This window comes from Pleurodeles waltl, chromosome 5, assembly GCF_031143425.1.
Source record: "Pleurodeles waltl isolate 20211129_DDA chromosome 5, aPleWal1.hap1.20221129, whole genome shotgun sequence".
In the NCBI taxonomy this organism is placed as follows: Eukaryota; Metazoa; Chordata; class Amphibia; order Caudata; family Salamandridae; genus Pleurodeles; species Pleurodeles waltl.
In genome coordinates, this window is record NC_090444.1 from 1,593,382,353 (window position 1) to 1,593,399,588 (window position 17,236).

Genomic DNA, 17,236 nt, shown 5'->3' on the forward strand with positions numbered 1-17,236 from the left:
ATGTGAAATTTACAAAAATGTTAACCAAAATTCTGTGCAGTCACATGAAATGCATTACTCTGCTGCTTGCACAAATAAATGATGCAAAGACACGTGTTAAAAAAAATCACAAAATAAAATGTGTGATACATGTGTGCAGCCATTTTGATCAATAAGTGGCACTCAGACCTTAGGTTACTCTTTCCTAGCTGTCTTTCCTAACCAATTCAACCCATTTAATTCCATTTATGCTCATCACACCACTTTTTAAAAACCTTTGTTCACTTTTTGCCCCCTTTTTTTGCACCCCTTCACTTTTATTTTTCATTTTTCAACCCATCTGTCTGTTTTTTTTGTTTACCCCTCACACACCCAGAGCAATTGTGGAAGCAGCTAATGTGCCACAGGACTCAGCAGGTGAAACACCCCAATTGCAGTGTGTGAAAAATTCAACTATTATTAGGCTCCATTCTAAATGTGCAAACAGGCAATGCATACCCAAACCCACGGAGGGTGATGGAATTCCAGCAGCTGCTTCCTCTTTTTCAGACACAGCTTCCCATTACTGTAAGAACTGTAATGAAACATAGGTATGATGACTATGTGTTTAACAATAGTACCATATGTCAGATTACACATACTTCCTTTACTGCACGTGTCTGGCAAAACAGATGGCACAAGTGGAAGGCCATTGGGATGAGCTAGTGCTGGTAACTATAGAGGGCCAGCATTTCTCTTTATTGGTGGTTAATTGGCAGCCCTTATCTAGCCCTCCTTCATCAGGTGACCGTCACCACAGATGCCTCTCTAATAGGGTGTGGAGCCCACCTCAATCACATGACAATCCAGGTCACCTGGGCTTTACAGTGCAAAGGTTGCCACATCAACTTCCTAGAGCTATTGGCCACCAAGCAAGCCTTAAAGGCTTTTCTTCCAGTGCTTCAGAACAGGACTACCTATAAAAAAACGACAACATGACAGCCATGTTCTACACTCAAAAGCAGGGAAGGGCATACTACCACCGCTCTCACAAAAGGTTTGTCAGTGGGCAGTCCTCAACAACATTCACCTGTTGGATGGAGCTTTTTCCGGGAGTGGACAGCAACTTTGCCGATCTGCTAAGAAGGACACACCAACATGTATACAAGTGGGAGCTCCACTTAAGTCCTCCAAAGGTACTTCCAACATTTGACAACTCGAGCAACAGATCTCTTTGCCACTCCTGAAAAAACAAAATGCCTACTAGTTACGCACACCTTCAATCCAAGGGCAATGTACTATGAATAAATTAGTCTGGAAACATTTGCTTAAGCTTTACCACAGGTTCCTCATAACATATGTAGTCGGAAAGATTCAACAGGCTTCAACGTCTTAATCCTAATTGCAACGACATGGACAAGGCAACCATGTGTACATTAAAATTCCTGTCTTGGAAAATGACATTCTTAATAGCAATCAATCCTCTAATACATATTGATGAGCTCCAAGCTGTTATATACCTAAATGTATGGATCTTGGATTATAAGGATAGAGTAGTCCCTTGCACTAACCCTACATTCTTGCCCAAGGTAGTCTCATCTTTCCACATTAACCAAACAATTTGGATACCAGTCTTTTTTCTATCTCCGGATTCAGTAGCTGAATGAGTGCTCCATACTCTTGATGTTAAGAGAGCACTCATATACTACACTGACAGACCTTTCTTTTAACTAGTCTAATCAATGTTTTGTTGCTTTTTCAATCAATCAAAAGATACTTTATTTGGTCTTCATGAGATCATAAAAATACATTAAAAACAATTAAAGCATACAGTATATAAGTACCAAAGCATTAAAAACATGTTGAAAAGTAATAACCAGTGCAATCTCAATAAACACCCCCTCACTATGGGGGTTATTCTTACTTTGGAGGAGGTGTTAATCCGTCCCAAAAGTGACGGAAAAGTGACGGATTTACCACCAGCCGTATTACGAGTCCATTATATCCTATGGAACTCGTAATACGGCTGGTGGTATATCCGTCACTTTACCGTCACTTTTGGGACGGATTAACACTCCTCCAAAGTTAGAATAACCCCCTATATGTGCAGAAACAGTCTAAAGTACCCTAAACACCCCCTAATTCATCAATTGAGCATAATACATTTTCCTACAAGAGGAACAGTAAAAACATCTCAAGAACTGTTATATGATGAAGTGCATGGTGCATATAAAAAACACTCATGTTACATTCAGCAATTTCCTCAGCCTTAAAGAGGAAGCTATGAAACGTGCAACAGCATAAGTTGTTTGACCACCCAGAAGCAGCTGTAAAAACATCAGGGCGGACCTCATCTGTACCAAGTGCAAATATTTCAACAATGGGAATAAAAGCATTTGATGAGGAATCTTGTAAAAATGCAAAAAAAAAAAAATGCAGCAAACTTTGTGGGGAAAAATGATCACAAGTGCAGGGACTCAACTTTGTTTCTCCAGGAAACAGGTTTCGGGTAAGCCAACAACAAGTGGTACTGATTAAATCTTAATCTGGTTAGGAGAAAGTGATGGTAAAGATTGAGCAAATTAAGCAGGCAAGGTTCAATGGAGAGGCATGTCACAAGCAAAGGGCGACCATGAATCAGGGGGTTATTAAGCTCAATAGCCTCTCTTTCCACTTTTCTCCACAACAAAAAAATTCCAGAGTCCATACAATGTCTGCCTTCATTGCAGAAAGAGGCAACTTTAACAGGGCAGGTTTCGCAAAAGTGTCCCTGATACACTTTAGCCACCTAATTGATCTCCAACCGTCCAGAGCAAGAAATCCTTAATTCTCTCTCCCCCTAACTTGTTTTCAGTACACACCGATATAGTCAGCCATCTAGTTAGTGGGTGAAGGGCGATAAGGTCTGATTAAAAAAACATAACCCTAATTCCTCGTGAACCATAAACGCTGATGTAGAGGCCAGGACATCAAGAAGGTGCCAGCAAAAGCCGTTCTCGGCTACTTGAAGTTCCTTAATATTGACATAGCCCCATACATCACTGCCATACGTAACCACTGAGACAGATTTTGCCTGATAATTTTTTTAACATGGCACCAAGTGGCTTACTGCCTATTCTTGCCAAAAAAGCAAACAAATCACCAATTGTTTTTAGCAGGGTAGTCTTCTTTGCTTTAACCAATGGGCCCCAAGTGGTTTGATCATCAAACACAATGCCCAAATAAGTATAACTCTGGACCCTGGACAGCCTGTTTCCCTGCACCTGCAATGATCTTGACCTGGTCTTCTTGGGTTCCAGCACCACCATCTGGGATTTTCCATAATTAGTAGAGAGATCTAGATTATTCACAAATCCTACAGAACCATCAAATATAGACTGAAGCTCCAGGGCCATCCTTGCCAATAATACAGTATCAACAGATACAGATCTGTTGTGAAGCTATTTTTGGGCAATCCACTGAGTTATCCAATAACCTGACCCCAAAGTTGTTCATGTACAATGTGAACAAAAAAGGGATCAATATACAACCTTGTCGTACTCCACTCTTCAATCTAAAAGAGCCAGAGCAAGCCCCATTTGTGTTATAACGCACTACTTCCCTCATGTCTCTGGGCAAATCAGCAACAAAACCAACCAAAGCTGCATCCATGCCCATTTCCAGGAGAATCGGCCACAGTTTGGACTTTTGTGCTTTTATAGCACATAAAAGTTAAGACACTGATCAGTTGTGCCGTTTTGAAGATCTTACAAGATAGACCCATCCTCTGCCTAAGAGATAGCCCTTTCCAGGATCACCCTGCCCAATACCTTCACAACTGAATCTATCAGTGAGATGGGCCTGTACCAACTCAGGAATAATTATGGACTCAGACCAAGAATGCGGTATCCCCACCTAAAGAGCAAGATTAAATAGTCTGGCTAGCATAGGGCCGCATAAACTAGGAAATAACCTAAACAGGTCAGCGGGGATCCCATCTGGGCCAGGGGCTTTGTAGCTCCAGTCGCTAGACAGGCACTGTCCCTGTCTGAAGCGCACACAGTGTGGATTTTCCCTCAAATGGTTACCTTCTTCCACTTCTAAGACACCAGAGAATGAATTTGGCACCGATGAGCAAGTGAGGACTCTCAGCAGAAGAGCCCAGGCACTGGTAGATGAAGTCTTTGATGTCCCCAAGACCTCAGAACAGGGGGCAAGCTCAGTCCAAGCCCTTGGAAAAACTTCACAAGCAGGATTTCCGAAAGCAAGTTCCAGTCCTTTCCCTCTTAAGGCAGAAGCAGCAGCAGGCCAGCACAGCAAAGCAACGGGCAGAGTGGCAGGTCCGCCTCAAGCTCTTCTCCTTGGCAGAGGTTTAGATCCAGAAGTTATCTGAAAGTCTGGGATTTTGGATCCACTACTTATACTCATTCCTGCCTTTGAAGTAGGACAACTTCAAAGGAAAGTATTTGTAGTGCACTAGGCCCTGCCTCTTCCTTGTCCTGGCCCAGACACACACTATGGGGTTTGAGACTGTATTGTGTTAGGGCAGGCACAGCCCATTCAAGTGCATATGTCCACTCTAGCTCAGAAAGACTCATCACGCTATGCACAACACACCTCAGCTCCCTTGTGTCACTGTCTAGAGTGAATTCACAAACACCCCAACTGTCAGTCTGACTCAGACGTGTATTCAGCAGCCAGGCAGAGGCAAAGAATGGTTAAGCAAAAAAATACCCACTTTCTAAAAGTGGCATTTTCAGACAGACAATTTAATAACCAACTTTACCATAAGATGTATTTTTAAATTGTGAGTTTAGAGACCCCAAACTCCATATCTCAGTCTGCTCCCCATGGCAAACTGCACTTAAAAGAGGTTTGAAGGCAATCCCCGTGTTAAACTATGGGAGAAAAAGGCCTTGCAATAGTGAAAACCAAATTTGGCAGTGTTTCACTATCAGGAAATGTAAAACACACCAGTAAATGTCCTACCATCTAAATACACTGCACCCTGCTCATGGGGCTACCCTGGGCCTACCTTAGGGGTAACGTACATGTAGTAAAAGGGAGGGCTTAGGCCTGACAAGTGGGGATATTTGCCAGGTCGAATTGGCAAGACATAACTGCACACACAGACATTGCAAGGGCAGGTCTGAGACATGTTTACATTGCGACTCATGTGGGTGGCACAATCAGTGCCGCAGGCCCACTAGTCTGTAAAGCACACTATGTTCATGGAGGAATCATTTGCCTACAAATATTCCAGCGATATTAAATACCATTAATGTTGTAATTAACCATAGATTAAATTCCATAAATAAATAAAACTTCAAACAGCATGTAATTTGTTTCTGGGAAAATGAAGAATTTTTAAATATTCACTAATAATATATACATCAACATAGCAGAGCAACAAAGGGACTTTTTGTGTTTTTATACAAATGTATTGGGGACACCTCTTGACCACAATCTCTTTACATCCAAGGGGCAGAAGGAGTGCACCAACTCTCCTGACTCTCCAACCACAAAAGGTTTGAGTACTATATGCAGTCTTTCAAATAATCAGAAAATCGCTCCAAAAGGACTCCAGCAGCTCATGTGAAGAATTGCGTCATGGAGAGTATAAGGTTGACGTTTCGGTCTCCCAAAGCGCAAACTGCCCATGAGACCTTCCTAAGGACAATGTGTCAAAGAGGATTAAATCACAATAATTGTTTCTCTACAACACAATAAATAACACACATTAATAAAACGCTAAACAACACTAAAAGGCAGCAGAACACCAAACCACGCTGCAAATGCAAGTGAATTGCCCACTTACAAGTCACCCCAAAAAATAGCCTACATAAACCTCAGTATAAAACGTGCATTTTTCACATCGTCATAACATGCAACACCAAATTTATATACATATATATTCACAGATATATATATATATACATATCTATATATATATATATAAATACATGCAAACATACATACACACATGCATATACACATACATAAAATAAAATAAAATCACCCACCAGTGCTCCTCAAACAACTGACAAAAGTTAAATACCTCCAAGCAAAGTGAACCAACTAATACCCAAAACCAATTCCAAAAATAAAGCAACATAGCATATTAATACTTGCTTCAACATCTACTTCCTAGAACAGCACTGCTTAATCCTTTTCATCCGGTACATACAATTAAAAAACATACCAAGTCAAGAGTAAAGTTCTAACATCCAATCCACAGTAGCAGGACTCCCACACGACCATGCTTACCGCTATGCAGTTACTCCAGTATAAAGAAAGGACGATGTAATCTACATGAAGACAAAATAAATGCCAATCCATTAACCATATTCCCACAGACACACTCAACTTCAAGTCACTAAAGAACATAAATGCATTAGACACAAATATAACTTACTTCACCACAGATACGTCAACTCCCACCAGGCGCAAATCAATACTAAAGCTCAGGCGTGCAAAGAAACAGTCCCTTTTGACTAAATGCCTGGAGGGCCTGGCCCCTTAGAAATCACAGGACCTATCCACACAACTGTGGGGGCCATCTTGGAACAGAATATCTTACATCAAGCCTATTAGATTCCTGATCAGTCTAAACATTTCATACAAAAATGGCAACAATATGATGCATTGAAACATCAAAGTGAATCCAGATCTTATTAAACACAGGTATACAGTCATAACTACCTTGGTGGCCAAATAGTCCCTTTTAACCCAATGCTTGGAAGGCCTTCCCCCTTAAAAATCACATGACCAGTCCACAAAACTGTGGTGGCCGCCTTGGAACTGAGGCCCATCTTTAAACAGATCTTAATCAGGATAGACCATCTAAAAAATTCCCATTCGGTCCACAACATTCCATACCATAAATGGGCAACAATATGAAACACAAATCAAACCTGTAACAGCCAGAGGCCACTCAAACATCAAAGTAAATATGGATCCTATTATAAATAGCTATGCAGTCATACCCACCTCAGTGATCAAATAGTCCAAATCCTAATACTGAGACCTTTCAGTGGGGCCCCATAAAGGATCACATAACCGGAGCACATACATACTGAATCTCACTCAAAAAAGCAAACTACCAGTAAGTGAACTACCAGTAAGTAAAGCCAGAGTCACCACACTCAACATACAGCCAAAAGGTATCCAACCAAGGAAGAAGAAGAATTACAGCACATCTCTACAATCATATACCATCAAGATACCAGTCAAACACTATAAAGTTGCCAACAACTGCCATTCCACCTGTTGATTTAATTCTTCCTTCCCAGTACTGGCCATCCAAACCATCTATTTTCTCACATTGTAAACAAGCAATCCCCATTATGTCTGCGCTTAGGGCATTTCACAACTTCTAACACAAACCATTTCATTGCATTTGGTGCGTGAGACATTTTCAAAAAGTGTTCAACCAGGGGGCATTCTATACTTTGCATGGAATGCGCAACTGATGATGTGTGATACGTTTCCTTAACTCATGGGTAGTTTTTCCAATGTAAAACAATTTACATGGGCATTCAATACAATACACCATATTTGTAGAACTACAATTAGAATGGTGTTTGATAGTCCAGTTAACATAATTCATCTTGTATATTTTCACTATTTCAGTTGTGCCACATGCATTGCAATTACCACATGGGTAATGCCCAATAACAGGTTCCAAACCCCATAATTGGTGCAGTGAAACTGGTTCAGGATCATTGTAGGCTCGAACCAGTCGATCCCTTAAATTCTTGCCTCTTTTAAAAGCAAATAAAGGTCCGTCCTGATAAATCTGACTTGTACTCAACAAGTGCCAATTTTTTAAGGATAATTTGTTTGATCATGTTAGACTCTGTACATGTGATCTTAAATGAAACTTGTTTCTCCTTCGCTTGTAATAGGGCCTCACAGTCATAATACCATGCTCCTTTCAATGACCTTTTAACCAATCAGTAGGGATACCCTTTATTGACCAATTTAGAACACAATACATTTGCTTCATTGAAATAATCATCTTTTTTGGTACAATTACGTCTAATATGTAAAAACTGCCCAAATGGGAGATTATCTCTCAAATTACGAGGGTGATGGCTAGTGTATTTGAGACGAGTATTCATTGAAGTTGGTTTTGTATATAGACTCACAAACAAATGTCCATCTTCATGAAAGATTTTCAAGTCAAGAAAATTATTAGAACAATGATTGTATTCTATTGTAAACTGGAGATTAGTGTTCTGTAGTTTAACTACTTATGGAATTCCAAAAGATGGGTCATAGAGCCATACCATATTAATAAAACATCATCTAAATATCTTAGCCCAAGTTTCATGGGGTTCAAATAAGGATTGGTTTCACTGTATATAACTTTTTCTTCAGATTTGGCTACATACAGGTTTGCAATATCTGGGGCAAAAATAGCTCCCATAGCCACACCCTTAATCTGGGCAACAAATTCCCCATTAAACATAAACAAATTATGCTCTAAGGCGATCCTGGCACAAATTTTGCTAAAGTCTGTAGGCACATAATTGGGATATGGTCTCATATCTAATGTTGTAGCAATGACTGCTAAGGACTCTGTTTGTGGAATGTTGGTGTAAAGACTTTCAATGTTCATAGTAACCAAAATATCATTTAAAGGATCAAACTCCAGTCCCTCTATTTTCGTAATCACTTCCAAACTATCTTGTGTATAAGATCTTATAGATGTGACAAATAGTTTAATGAAAAAATCCACATTTTCAGCTAGAGGTTGTAAAACAGATTGGCAACCCGCCTCAATAGGTCTTCAAGGGGGCTTTTTCTCATCTTTATGAATCTTAGGGAGTGTATAAAAAGCTGATATAGTATAATCATCTCTATTCAAGAAGTCAAATTCTTTCTGACTCAACTACTGTCCATGTAACTCTGTCAAGGTCAGTGTCAATATTTATTTTCTGGTAGATGGAGTAGGATTCCCAGGTAATCTCTGATAATGACTAGGGTTCAGTAGTTTTGTCATTACTTCTGAATCATAATCCTTTTTATCTTGCACAATAATGCTACCCCCTTCGTCTGCTGGCTTTATTACAATATCTTTTTGAAAAGACAGCGAGTCCAAGGCAGCTTGCTGTATTTTGGAGAAATTGTATTTCACATATCTATTTTGTTTCAAAACCTGTTCGACTTCAGCCAAGACTACATTTTCAAAGGTTATCAGTTCTTTAGGCATGAGGTTTGTTGGTGGATAAAAAGTTGAAGGACAATGCAAACCTGTAATATCTTGATGTTCATTAATTGGTGTAAATTGAAAAAAATATTTAAATCTCAAAGCTCTGAAAAATGTATACAATTCAATTTGTGTCGTAAACAGATCATTCCTTCTGGTAGGAACAAAGGATAAGCCCAAGCCTAAAACTTCAATTTCAGTACAACTGAGATCAGGTGATGATAAATTGAAAATGGGGACTGTTTCAGAATCCTTAATAGAAAACTGAGCCTCTACCATTTCAGAATCTTTAGTAGATGACTGCCAGTCATCTACCATTCGTAATACTGGTTTAATGTTTTGCGGAAGCCTGGAATGTACTGATTCCTGTACCCTCTTCATCTTGTGATCCTTACTCTGCCCCTTTGGGTTCTCTGGCCCCAGGGTGAAAAAGACTGATCAGATGTGGATGGATCAGGGCCAAATCCAAGGCTCATAAGACCCCGAAGTATTATCACTGTCAGAGACTGACTAACTACTAAACTAAAATGTGATCATTTTGTGTTGGAAACCCCCAGAATTTGGACCTTGTTGATAGAAGTCTTTTGTCAAATAAGGATAAGTACGGTCTTTGTTGTACTTTCTAATGTCTTTCTCAAGCTTGTCTGTCTTTTTTTATATATTTATTTGTTTGCGAATTTACTCTAGACAGTGACAAAAGGGAGCTGAGGTGTGTCCTGCATAGCGTGATGAGTCTTCCTGTGCTAGAGTGGACACCTGCCCTCACACAATACAGTCTCCAACCATCTAGTGTGTGTCTGGGCCAGGGCAAGGAAGAGGCAGGGCCTAGTGTACTACAAATACTTTCCTTTGAAGTTGTCCTACTTCAAAGGCAGGAATGTAATTTGTTTCTGGGAAAATGAAGAATTTTTATATTTTCACTAATAATATATACATCAACATAGCAAAGCAACAAAGAGATTTTTTGTGTCTTTATACAAATTCACTGGTGACCCCTCTTGTCCACAATCCCTTTAAATCCGAGGGACAGGAGGAGAGCACCAACTATCCTGACTCTCAAACCACAAAAGGATTTAATCCCTGGTGCATTTTACTAGGGACTTACCAGTAAATCAAATTTGCCAATCATAGATAACCAATCACCAATACAATTTAGACAGATAGCATATGCACTTCAGCACTGGTTGGCAGTGGTAAAATGCCCAGAGTCCTAAAGCCAACAAAAACTGGTAAAAAAAAATAGAAGGAGGCAGGCAAAATGTTTGGGGATGCCCCTGCAAAAAGGGCCAGGACAACACTTGTCATCCCAACAACAGAGTGCTCGGCCTCGTTAGCATAAAGACTTAAGCTGCTTTGTTAATGTTGTACTACCAAATCTGGTGACTCACTCAGACCATCTTTATTCTCAGTACCGTAAGTATCCTCACACTTGCCCAATCCAAACTTCCAGGTCAATTTGGGAGGAAGTAACATGGGCTCCGTCATCACTAAAAAGGGGGCGACTGACTACCTCCCAAAATTGCCCACTATCTGCCTTATTTGACACCTCCAGCAGGTCAGTCCAGGTAGCCTCCATAAGTTCCCTTTTTCTGGCTTTGATCACCTGCTTATAGCCTCTCCGCCTGCAGGAAATAAGGCAACAATCTTTAGGGTTGGCTTTGAGCACAGACATTAATAGTTTGTGACTAAGGGACCATTCTTTGTTGAACCAACTAGGTTTGTTATTAATAAACCTTTGGGGGGGGAGGGTCAATCTAAAACAAACATCATCTTGTATTGCCTAAAATGCATTAAAAAAGCCCCATCATCTGGCTTTTCCCCTAAATAAATTTCAAAATCCCTGGCGCTGGCGACAACAACATTACTCAGCAAATCATTTGGGAAAACTTTCAACCATTTTAATCTTCCTCCTTGATCTGCAAATTTGCCATCCAACTTAAATGTAATACTTTGGACGGAAGGACAGGAAAAAGACTGCTAATGTCAACAACAATGCAAAAATGGTCACTAAAATCAGAAAAACTAATATCAAAAGAACCAAACCAATTCTGCAAAGGAGTGGAACAAAAAATATGATCTTCTGTGGAATTTGCATTGTGACCTACAAAGGTCGGGGGAAAAGTGCCATCTGCATACAAGGATGACTCAGTCATACCACATTCTAGGTTAAACTCAACTAAGATAATGTTTAAACAATCACCCGCCAATCCGTTCCAAGGTGAAAGATATTATCACCATGCATGTCATCACACACAGAAAAAAAGCACGGACAAGGGTGGATGTTAAAGTATCCCACTAGAATCACAGTAGCACTGATATCCACTTTGTGCTCCAGGGCCAACAAATGTGACCTAAATTTGTGGAGTGTATCACAGAAAGTGGGATCATTAGTGGAATTATAAAAATTCAATAATAGAAGAGCACCGTCCACAGCTGATAAAAATAAGATAGCTTGAATGTGAGAAGAAGATGTAGCCAATTGTTCAACCGTACAGCCTAAGGACAGAGAGACCAACGTTAAATTGCCACCTTTGGGCCATCTCCTAGGTGAGAGCACAGCGGGGTTAAAAAAGGACTTGTAGCCATCCAGAAAAAAAGAACCCTCAGTCTCCGAAGTTTCTTGAAGGCAAATTATGGAAAATGTTTTAAGATAAATAAACCAATCTGGATTACGTTTTTTGCTTGTCAACCCAGCCACATTCCGGGAGGCTAAATTCAAAACCCCAATAGCAATGCTATTATTTAATAATATAGGGTTCTCTAGCTGTTGTTACTAATGTTATCACACACACTAAACCCTGATTCGGGGTTCTCATGGGCTTCAGGTGACGGGGACCTAATGTCTGACAAGACGGGTGATGGACTATCAAGGTACTGGCGTGGACTGACCCGAGCTCGAAATGGTTGTAACTAGGGTGTGAGAGAGTAACTCCACAACATCCAACCCTAACACCTCAAACCTTTTAGATGTTGGTAGAGCAAACAAATTAACCTCAGATTGCCTTCCAATAATATTCTGATGACAATTAGACCTCACATCAGGCCGGACAAAAACTTGAGCAAAAACACTGCCGATTAAAAAAACCCAAAGGAAGTGCCTGGCTAGGTGATGCATAAACCGTTGAATTGGCAAGGTTTAGAACGACCGGGACAACACCCCTGCAATCAGAATTAACAACAATGCAATACCCAACACAGTTTTTAAGGGAAGGTCCAATCCAATCAACCCTTGTGACCATTATGACCCTGTTTGCCAAGTGATGATGTGGGAGCGTAGCTCTTTTAATCAAAATTAACATAAAAATGTTTGTGAACTAATGCCTAATGATGCCGCATAGAAAATATTGCTGTGTTTTACTAAACTTGTGTTTGAAATGTGCCCACGGGGAGTGGCCGCCAATATATATGGGGATTAATAAAATTGACTAATAATGAATTATCGATGCACTAATGTATGATTTTGTATTAGTATTAAGGGTTATATGTTACGGTTTTGCTAATTAATTCACTAAGTCTTAGTTAGCATGAGTCGGGGACTAGCTGCCTGGTTGCATATTAAATGTGTTTTTCTAACGTGCAGTGTGCTGACTTGCTGAAGGACATGTAGTCGTATTTTTCCAGAGGCTAGAAGATGAGTGTAACTGTAGTAGATCCGTTCTCATGAAACTCGACTTGCTCAAGGAAACATTCTTGCTGAATGCAACAGTGTAGACTTGCAACAGGTACAAGGTCGCCTAAGCCGGTATAGACAATGGAACTTCTGACTGGGGATGCGAGAGGACCACGAGAATATTAAATCATACCGGAAAGTATACCCGTTGGAGACGTCAATCACAAGAACCAGTGAACTACGTGAGAACTGTTATGCGGTGACAATTTTGATAGGATGAGCAGTAAACTATTGGATGGAGATAGTGGTGTGCCAAACCTGCCCAATTGGAAATTAGGGGACTGTACAACAGAAAAGGGATAAAACCCTTTGACACGAGGAGCCATTAGAGATGCCATTGCAAACTATTCTTGCTATTACCCAGACACTTTGTCACTCTGCCTAAAACTTTGCTGTTTGACTCTTCAAACCATCTTACCCTTACCTTGCCCGTTCTACACTTCTTCTCTTTATGAGGGAAGTGTCCCTCCTTACCCCGTCTTGCTGAACTTTGCTGTGTTTCCTGGCTGGTGGCGAATCAACTAAGGTCCTGAGGATGAAGATTGACTCTGTATGCTGACCCATTACGGAGGGTAACTATATGATGATGAAATTGTAATTGTCTGTTTGCCTTTTCCTTCTAGGTACCAACTGCTTCTTTTGACAGAGACCATAGATAGATGTTTTCTAAATTTGTGTTACCAAAATTGTTTTGCATGAAGCCCAACATGCCAATGCTAATTCGAGGTTAGTTAAGGGGTTCACTAGACGGACGCAAATAGACAAATGACTGAATCAATGCTTTGTTGAATAATACGCTAATAATACTCTGTTAAGATTAATCCATGCTGACATTGTGCTATGTTCTAATGTTTATGATTCTTGCTTTGATGAAATCTTATTTGAGTTGCCATATCATAACGGTGTTGATGTGTTTTATGGTTTTGCGACTAATAAACTTGCTAGTAGATTGTAACGAATAGGGGATAAAAATCAAATACTTACAAATTCGGTGTGGTTATTCATGACTGAAAGGTCATGGTGTGTCCTGATTCTCATTAATGCCATTGAATTGATTTCTTATGGTCATTATTGATGACGTTATTGACTTATTGGTTGACATGTTGATTAGTTATCTCGTCTTAAGGTGTCTTCAATCAGGGTCAAAAGATTCATCGTCCTAAAACGAGTCCCAGAGTAAATAAATTATCTAGATTGTGACGCGTTATCAGTTCTGGTAGCAGATGACGGTTCAGGCCCTGTGGGGCCCTAGGACGAGGGACCATTGTTTAAAAGTGTTTTAAAAAAAATGCAAATTGGAGGTATGATGTGCCCCTAAGTCCCCAATGACTTTCCCGGAATCTCAGAGCTTGCCTAAGTGAGTTGGGTATGTTCTCGGCGTTCTAGCATGTTTGGTGTAGAGTTTGCGCTTGTTCAGCCTATGCATATCGCAGGTGAATTGTAAGGTCTGTGAGAATTTAGGCCAGGTAATGTTTTAGTAGGAGTGGGCGTACTCCGCAGTATGAGAGTAGGGAAGTCGGCGAACTTCATGTGAGTGTGGCGCTTTGTGCTCAAAAATTGTCCACGTGGTTGTTGGTGATGTACGGACCCGTCGTGGTCTGAGACTCTGGAGTATATTGAGAAGTGTATGAGACACTTGGTTTATGTTGTAATTTGTGCGGTTTCATAGGTCAATCGGGCGTGATTGACAAGTTGGGTTTGAGTCAAATGTGTGAGTGAAGGATTTGCGGGCCGAATTCTGCTTGCGAGTGCAGGATCTGAGAAGGAGAGAGTAGTGGCCGAGGCTTCAAGTGAAATTTCCGTAAAGTTCTGAAGCGATTATGTTACCCTTCCTGTAGTAAACCGGCAAATTTGAGTTTATTGTTAAGGTGCTCGCAATATATTGCATTCGTTTTTGTGTGGATTTAGAGTGAGGAAGACAAGCCGCAAGACTTTGTCAGCCGCAGTGTGTATGAGTGTGATGTCATTGGAGCCGCGTTGGTATAGGTCAGTTGCTGAGAAGGGTCGCGCACGGATTGGCAGCCGTCCGTGAGAGGCAATTGGTTGAGAAGGTAGGCAAAGAGTGTTCTGGGAATTAAAGTCACTTCCTGATAGATTCTAAACAAAATAAAAGACGCAAATATGAAGTTTTTCAAGGCTCTAAAAAGTGCTTTGAGGGGAGATACATATATTACCACGAGTGTGGGGCAGCTTACACTGCCAGTGAATACTCCGGCTTATACCGTAATGGAGGAGAAAGGAGTCGCGCCATATCTTTGGCTAAAGCAATGGTGCAAAATGACAGAAAAGGAGGGATGTTTGGCGTTTCCGGAGTACGGAACGTTTAATATAAGGATTTTAGAAAATTTGCGGAGGGTGTTAAGTGAGCAAAAACCGCCTCCAAGACCAGCTCAGTTTGAGGCATTAGCGATTTGGGATTTAATGGCCATACAACAGAGGCAGCAGAAATTCGTGAGGAGAATGAGAAAAGCAGGAAAGACTCTAGTGGAGGCTAGATGGGATAGCGAGACCAAGATGTGGAGAAGGGGAATAGTAGACAGAGTTAGGATGTTTCTGTCAATAACTCAAGAAGCCGAGACACAGGGAAAGAAGGCTACTTGTAAAACCAACAAGGGCTCTAGTAAGCCAAAGGAGACTCAGAAGTCCTGGGCAGATGCAGATGATTCAGATGATGATGAGTTTCTTAATCAGTTGTTACATGATCGACCGCCACCTTATGCCATGAATGATAATGGACCAAGTACTAGTGCGGGTCCTGAAGATCTGACAGAAAATAAGGGAATCATGAACACAGTACAGACAAGCAATACAGTTCCGATATAGAATGGTGTCAGTGTATCCACTGCACCAGACACGCAGATACAGTTGCAGCCACCACCAATTCAGAGGCTATACCCTGATGTCCCAGTACTAGAGACAAATCCGAATTTGATGGTGCCGCCTGATCCGGTATACACGAGATCAAAGTTAGTGCAGATCGAGCCAACTCCATAATTGCTGCCCCAGCCGCAGCAACAGGTGGTTTTGAATTACACTTTGGTCGCAGGACCGCAGACAGCAGCCACAGCACCCATTATGAATCAAACTATGGGAGTTAATGCTCCACAGGGTCTGGGAACTGGACAGACACCAGCTGCTATATCATTGCCAATAACTGTTGGTCCGCCAGTACTGTTGTATGCGCAAGCAAAGCCTACTGTGTGTGATCAAGGAGTAATGACTCAAGATGCGATAAGAGGAGGGTTCGCAGGAAGCTCCCAAGTGATGACACTAGGAGAACAGACGGCCGAAAGGTCTAGATCCATGTTGGACTTCAGTCCGATCGGGGTTCCTTTAGAGACAATGAGGCAAGCAGGTTTGGGTACACAAACCCCACAAGTAATGAGTGCAAATACATCACAGACACCAATGATGCAGTCTGGAAATGTTTCGTTGCAAGGCTTAACAGCGCAACAATTCAACGAGTGGTTAGACAAACTCAACACTCCGCAGACTACCTCAGTGACTACAGAGTGATCAGAAAGAGAGGAATACCTGAATTTTGTGAGGCTGGGTTTGGAAGCCACAGAGTTAGTAGAAGGAACGATGGGCGTGAACAGATTAGAGTCATACACTGAAAGAGAATTGAGGTTTCTGTGCCCCAAAATAACAAAAGAAGTGAGAAGGGTGCATCAGAGGTTGGAAAACTTAGCGGACAAATACGGCATAGACTTAGACAGTACTAAGCATTTGAAGAGGAGTTATAGGTTAGACTTTGAACCTAAAGATTATGATCACATGAGATCCACTGGAATGAAGGCACACCTCAAAGAGATATTGCAGAGTGCTCAAATTTGGGGAGCATTAGAGAAGTGGGAAGGCAGATGGGCAAAGAAGAGAGATAAAGAGAAGAGTGGCTGCCCGGAACCGAAGCAGGCAAAAGCTGCATCAGACACGGGAACAATAATAATGTTACCAATGAGAGAAACAGCTGGAGGGTTTCTAGTCCATGTACCGTGGTCTAGGGGTGACACTCTGTCATTCACAAATGATTATCCCAGGTTGAGGGAGAAGCCAATAGAGTGGTATCAGCAGACGGACAGGTTTGTGAAGCTTGCGAAATGTCTTTGGAAAGACTTGAATCCATTGTTTGAGATTATACCAGCTGAATTATGGCTTGAGTGCAAGAGGGGTGTGGATTGGCCAACAGAGGAGCCGACAAGGGACAAGGCTACTTTAGCACCCTCTCCTGATGTGATGAGGTATTACCATAAGGTGATTGAGTTTTTGAAGCAGAAGGTGTCGCCGAAAGTTACTGATTGGCAGAAGATTGATCGAACGTCACAGGAAGGCAAAGCGTCGATACATGCTTACTATGAGAGGTTGTTGAAGGCATTCAAGCATTACAGTGGTACAGAGGTCATAGAACCGAAAGA